Raw genomic sequence first — 7,274 nt, forward strand, 5'->3', positions numbered from 1 at the left:
TGACAAAGTCGATCTTTTCAAGTCTTTTGAACCATATCACTTTTGTTTCTGGTTCTGATATTGTCATATTTTAGTTTTGGGATTCGGACATCGTTAGTTGTGTGGTTGTTGGATCCTAACAGCGGAAAACGGCTCGAGAAATTTGTTTGTGAACTCCATAAATGCAAAAGGGAATCAGATGTATGTGACTGCAAACCTCTGTTCAAACTGTTTCCCTTCCCAACGGAATTGAAAAATAGTGAAAGGTGAAGGTGACGGGCAGGATTGATCCACAGGAAGAACCAAAAAGGAAACATCTGACTGGCTAAATTATCCTGAGTTTGCAGCGAACATTTGTATTGCGCCATCAAAGAGGGATGCCGTTTGTTAAGTGAGAGGTGCAGAAGACAAACAGACTGAGCTGCACTTTCTTGTTCTTGTGGTTTTACAGCAACATCTCGTCTTGGTCTCTTTGCAGTGGAAGGTGTTTCTTGGTGAACAGCTGGTGCCTTTTGCTTTTGTTTGCTGCAAACTCGGGATGATTTCTTAGGCAGCCAAACATTTCCTTTTTGGTCCTTCCTGTGTGTCAATCCTGTCCATCGTCTTCACCTTTCACTATTTTTCAATTTCGTTGGGAAGAGAAACAGTTTGAACAGAGGTTTGCAGTCACACACATCTGATTCCCTTTTCCATTTATGGAGTTCACAAACACATTTCTCGAGCCGCTTTCCTTTTTTTTGATGCTCACTTTTTCGGACAATCCTTCCCAGTATGCTTTGCGCAATGACCGGAAGTCCGAGATTCTTGATGTGTCTATTGTCTCAAATGGTTCGACGTGTCTGAGTTCTTGGAGAAACACTGACCTCTAGTGGACAAATTTAACAATAAGACAATAGTTGTAGTTGCATACACCGTACCTAACAACAATAATAATAATGATGATTTAAAATAATATGTAAAGAGCAACATAAATAACATGTTGTAAATAAGAAAATAGGTGTTGCCTTGTTAGGTAACCTATTTTTTCCACTTGTAGATGCCATCGAAAATGAAACAAATGCCAAAAGTCGCCAAAAATCACCACTAACGTCACACAATACTCCTCACTACCCAACGGTTTTAAGAAATATCGGTGCATCTTTTATACTGTAGTAGTTTAGCGCTTGTCAAACCACAGAAGTGCTCTGAACACTCTGAACCAATCACAGAGCGGAACATTCCCTGAGCCAATGAAACGCTTCGATACACTGAGGCGATTGACGCGCAGAGTGAAGCAGTCGGGGGAGGGAACGACACTTCCACACTTTGGTCACATGAGCGGCTGCTGCGAGACGAGCTCCGAGGCAGTGCTTCAGAGTGATTTGTTTCAGAAAGAACGAGACGAGCTCCAGAGCCCCGACTCACTTGTCCATCACTAATTAACATACCTCTAATTATACAGACTATACCCATAAAGTGAAATAACAGGACTGGTTTCTTTTTTTGTTGTTGTTTTTTTTCTCCAGTTTTTGTCTTTGCATCATTTGTTTAAATCATTTTAATATACTTCACCAAAACTCTACATTCTGTCTTGTGTCCTTCACTCATACTCAGGCTCCTAAAAGAACAAATCTTCTGATGCAGCTTCAAAATTTTTCCTAAATGTTGCGTTCCACTTGGTCAGGACTACGTTAGCTGGAGGAGTCGACGGTGCATGTTTTGGGTTGATGGGGGAAACCAGAGCCTCAAGGAAATCCATCCAGACACAGGGAGAAACACGTGAGACCAAGATGTTTTATATATGACACATTTAGCTTGTTGGTGCATTTTATTGGTGTTCTTAGGGCAGTTTCATGACTCCTTTGGTGCAGTAGTTAATACTTTTGAAACCTTGAGCCTCTCCGTGCAGCAGATCATTGTAAATTGTCCTCCGACTCTTTTGATCTTCTCTTGGTGTAGTGAAGATTTTAAAATAAATTTCATCTGGACATGACTTACAAATTGTGACTTTTTCAAGCCAAGAGAGTTTGAGCCTTGTTAAAGGGAGCAGGTGCCCTGATCATTTCCGACACTTGGAGAATTACTGGAATGTGCGAATAATACATTAATCACCTGCTCCAACAGAACAAGTGTGTTTCTCCACAGAAATCTCTGCTCCCTCTCAGATCCTCACCACACTGTCAGATGTGCTCATGAAAACGGGTCATGTTTCAAGGGTAATAACAATATGAAGACACACGGAGACTGGAGAGTCAGACTCCAACAGCATCTACACCTGACCATCTGCGCATGACATATGTGTGTGTGTTTCTGTGTGTGTGTGTGTGTGTGTGTGTGAATCTGTGTGTGTTTGCTTGCATAAGTGTATGTGTGTTTATGTGATTGTTTGTGTTTGTTTAGTGTGTGTGCAGTGTTGGAGTAACAGATTACATGTACCAGAGTTATGTAATCAGAGTACAAATTATGAGTAACTGTATTCAGTTACAGTTACTGTTTCAGTGAGTGGTAATTGGATTACAGTAACTTTGTTGAAATAAATGGATTACACAGCGGTATTTTCCTGTTTTCACATTTTGGGCTATATCCTTTTTTTTTTTTTTTTTCCGGTAATTCCACTCATTGCCGGACACTAAACCAGGTCTAAACCAGGACTAAACCAGGTCTAAACCAGGACTAAACCAGGTCTAAACCAGGACTAAACCAGGTCTAAACCAGGACTAAACCAGGTCTAAACCAGGTCTAAAACCAGGGCTAAACTAGGTCTAAACTAAGACTAAACTAGGTCTAAACCAGGACTAAACCAGGTAAAAACCAGGTCTAAAACCAGGGCTAAACCAGGTCTAAACCAGGACTAAACCAGGTCTAAACCAGGACTAAACCAGGTCTAAACCAGGTCTAAACCAGGACTAAACTAGGTCTAAACCAGGACTAAACCAGGTCTAAACCAGGTCTAAACCAGGTCTAAACCAGGTCTAAAACCAGGTCTAAAACAGGTCTAAACTAGGACTAAACTAGGTCTAAACCAGGACTAAACCAATACTAAACCAGGTCTAAACCAGGTCTAAACCATGGCTAAATTAGGTCTAAACTAGGACTAAACCAGGATTAACCATGTCCAAACCAGGACTAAACCAGGTCTAAACCAGGACGAAACCAGGTCTAAACCAGGACTAAACTAAACTATGTCTCAAACAAGATTTAACAGGACTAAATCCTGCTGTGTGGACGTGTCTCCTCATCTTCTATCAATAATATTTTTAATTTGGTTCAGTAAAGTCTGGACTTTTTATTTTCTTTTATCAGACAAAACATCTTACGTGAAGATTTCCTCGTCTTTGTTTCTCTACAGCAAATCAAGTAATCCAAAGTATTCAGATTACATTACTCACTTTAAGTAACTTGATGGATTCCGTTATAAACTACATTTTGGGTATGTAATCTGTAATCTGTAGTGGGAATACATTTTAAAAGTCACCTTCACAACACCTGGTGATGTGCATAGTGACCAGACACCCCTATTTACCCGGGACAGTCCCAGTTTTAAATCCTGTGTCCCCTGTCCCAGTAGTTTTATCCCAAACCAGTGATCTGTGCCAGTTTTATACCAGAAATGTCCCATTTTTGACCAATTTGATCCCTGCCAACAGTAAAGAGAGACATAAACTGTCATTTGTTGAGGTAAAATACAGAAAAGCTGATTAAAAACAACCAAACGACAAAGAAAATGTGACTATATGACTCACATGTTCGTCATGAATGGGCTGAGTACAGAACAATTTTCTTTAATTACACACTCATTTCACAATTTTATTATTACCAACCACCACAAACCGGGGGTGTTCCAGTTTTTGATTTTGAAAATGTGGTCACCTGAAGAGTGCATCAATGTGTTTGTGTGATTGTTTGTGTGATTGTTTGTGTGGTTATTTACTCGTCTGCAGAGAGTTGATCATGCAGAGAGGCTAAGACCCCCGTGATGTGTCTGGGATCATTACTTTTGTGTTGCAGCAGTTTGACTCATAAAACCCAATCAGAGCAGCATTTAAAAACACATTTAACTAAATAAATAAAAATTGAACCCAATCAACACAAAGCTAACTGGAACATGAGCTCAAACTACACTCTTTCCTCCAAACCTCACTTTTTCTCCTCATATTCGAGCTGTTCTTAAATGCTTCAGGGTGACCGGTCAGGACCAGAGGGCACGGCCGCAGATAAGACCCGACTCCGACTGTTGAGCTGGTCTTGGTCAGGACTCTGGCAGGAAGATTAGCCCAGCTGTGTTTTAGGCTGAGTGTAGGAGAAAAGGAAGGCAAAGGTTCTAACTGTGTATGTTACAAATGCACTTTAACACATAAACCCTCCACATGAACCCATTTGAACCAGAAGTGCTAAACGGGACAGTACCTCGAGGACTAAAGGGGCGAGTGAAGGAGGAGGAGGGGCAGGGAGGACTAAAGGGAAAAGTGAGGAGGGCGAAGGAATGGGGTCTGGAGGACTAAAGGGGAGAGTGAGGGAGGAGGAGGGCCTGGGTCTGGAAGACTAAAGGGGAGAGTGAGGGAGAAAGAGGAGCATGATGTGGAGGACTAAAGGGGAGAGAATGAGGGCTGACGCAGGGCGGGGTCTGGAGGACTAAAGGGGAGAGTGAGGTAGGAGGAAGGACGGCATCAGGAGGACTAAAGGGGAGAGTGAAGGAGAAAGAGGGGCGGGGTCTGCACTGTAAACCCAAATTAGTAATCATTACTAAAACCGCGCGTGGTGAGTGATTGCACTGGGACGTCTAGTTCTTACAATATCAAAAACTAAACAAATCAAGCTCTGTTTACATAAAATCTTCTGTCCAAGATAACCCATTACTAAAGAACTTAAGTTTCTAAAACTAATGTTTACAAGTAATTAACTAACCATTACTTGTGTATTACTGTAATCATTACTTATTTCTATCAGTATGTATTTCTGATATTTATGAGTATTTATTGAATATGTTTATTAATTATAATAATTAGATGCAAATTATACGTCATATTATATTTTTAATAATTGACATAAAATGATTTTTTTTTTCTCACAAATTTATTGCAAAAATAGTGCAATAGTAACATGCTTAAACCTGAATAAAGTGCAGTCTTCTGTTTGTTCCCTGTAACAGCATTTGCTTTTGTGTTTTACATTTCACAATTCAAACAAGGGGTTATAAGGGTCGTCAGCTTGTCCATAACAATTTCACCCTCAATGATGATTTTCAGGCAGCTGGGTGAAGATCTGGTGTTGGAAGAGAGACACCTTCAGATTTACTAACAAGATCCCAATGTCCATTTGGCGAAAGGATTCATCACCATCCTAAAGAAAAACAAAAACATTAATGCCAGAAACATAACCATTAGTGAATGAAATTATTGAACTACAACAGACTCAATAAGAATGACAAAACATAAATTGTATGAAATTCAATTTATGCTGACATGATAACTGATAAATGTTCAAACAAATATTTGAAAATCAATAATAATCTGACTTTAAGATAAATAATATTCATGGAATGGCTGAAGCTCGTAATGTATAGACTACTTGTCAGTTTTGGCATATTCAAATTATACAATAAATGTCACATTCTAAAAGTTTCACATTACAAACAAAATGTACACTTACAAAGCTTCTAGATTTGAAGAATTCAGTGGGATTGTCTCCGAGTGAGTAAGGAAGCCCTCTTAGTGTGACTGTCCTTTTTTCAGTAGAATCCAGTGACTGTAAGACAGAAAATGGATACTGTATGATAAATTAAAAGAAATATACAGAGACGCAAACACTTTTGTAAATATACATTTAACCATTAACATGAACTATGTATTTTAATAAAAATTAATTATCTTTTAATCCATTTTAGATTAACTATGTTATGAACTTATGCTTTTACTGCACATGTATTTTTATCCGGGTTACAAAAGTTTTACCTGTATTTGCTGCAAAAGCTGTGCCAACTGTCACCCACGTTGCCCCTCTTAGCTTTAAAACTTTCAATAAAATGGGTAGTGTGGTTATCAAGGGCAGAATAAAATTCCTGGTGCAGGTCTTTTCCCACAATCCTTTTGAATTCCAGACAAATCTAAACAAAAAAAAAAAGAAAAGAAAAGAAAGAAATGAGTGTTCTGTAGTGTCTGAGGTAGTAACTTCTCTTATCACAGCTGAACTCACAGTATTTACAGCTCCACAGCATGTTGGGTAGTCACCTGTAAAACACAAAATATGTTTTAGTGTTTAATTCCAACCAAAGCTTATATGCAATTTTGTGGTGATAATCTAAAAACTTGAACTCCAAACTCTCCATTTGCACCCACGATTTTAGATTTTAGAACAATCATATAGCAAACAACGAAAACGAGTCTCGATTTAAAAAAAAAGGCGCGGTGCACACGGTGTATGTGAGAAGACACGGCGCCCGTGAGGACTTCTATGGGTCCATGCGTTGTTAAACCGCCACCCGCCTGAGTTTGATTAAAATAGTATTTTTCGTCGCATCATCCGCCCGAGCCGCGGTTTAGCCGCGGAGTCCGCCCTCCGCGCATCTCTACCGGGCCGGTAAAGATGCCGGTAGTACCGGCTCCCACAGCGTTAACTGTTAGCATTAGCTGTTCTCTGTTAGCGGCTAACAGATGATAACGAGCGCATCGTGACCACAAGTTCACTTCACTTTAGTCTTATTTGGCTGCAAGCGTCAACCAATGTCACCAACTATTCAGTCTCACGGGAACAGAAACCATATTTATTCACTTACCATACGATGATAAAGCAAACTGACGCTGAATTGCAGCCAACAGTCCGAGCAGAAGTCAAATGTGGTTTGGTGCAGTTTGGGAGTGTTCAGGTGCCACGCCCCTCCCTTCACCGGTAAAAACATACAAGTGTGAGCGTCTCCACTCAGAGCCATTAGTACAGCAAATACTTGTTTAAAATAGTTTACAATTCACACTTTGTTTAGTAATGGTCCCGCCTTTTGCAAAATATTAAAAAGATTAGTAATATTAGCATGGCTTAATATGTAAAAGAAAATTTGGGTTTACAGTGTGGACGACTAACGGGAAAAGTGAGGAGGACAGAGGGACGGGGTCAGGAGGACTAAAGGGGAGAGTGAGGGAGAAAGAGGGGCATGGTCTGGAGGACTAAAGGGGAGACTGAGGGAAGAGGAGGGGCGGGGTCAGGAGGACTAAAGGGGAGAGTGAGGGAGAAAGAGGGGCATGGTCTGGAGGACTAAAGGGGAGAGTAAGGGGGGATGAAGGGTGGAGTCTGGACATATGTGGAACAGTATGATCCACACTTTA

The 7,274-nt window shown here is 40.3% G+C and overlaps 1 long non-coding RNA gene across 1 annotated transcript; it reads right to left on the minus strand.

Annotated features, from left to right (window-relative positions):
• Positions 1 to 5,074: 5,074 nt before the first annotated feature.
• Positions 5,075 to 6,332, minus strand: LOC129410687 (uncharacterized). The gene is made up of 4 exons (XR_008632988.1): positions 6,151 to 6,332; positions 5,910 to 6,061; positions 5,608 to 5,703; positions 5,075 to 5,298 (listed from the first exon to the last, which is right to left on the minus strand). It is a non-coding gene; the product is annotated as an uncharacterized LOC129410687 (long non-coding RNA).
• Between the last annotated feature and the right edge of the window lie 942 nt (positions 6,333 to 7,274).

This window comes from Boleophthalmus pectinirostris, unplaced genomic scaffold (assembly GCF_026225935.1).
Source record: "Boleophthalmus pectinirostris isolate CB_2022bp ecotype Guang Dong unplaced genomic scaffold, ASM2622593v1 HiC_scaffold_23, whole genome shotgun sequence".
In the NCBI taxonomy this organism is placed as follows: Eukaryota; Metazoa; Chordata; class Actinopteri; order Gobiiformes; family Gobiidae; genus Boleophthalmus; species Boleophthalmus pectinirostris.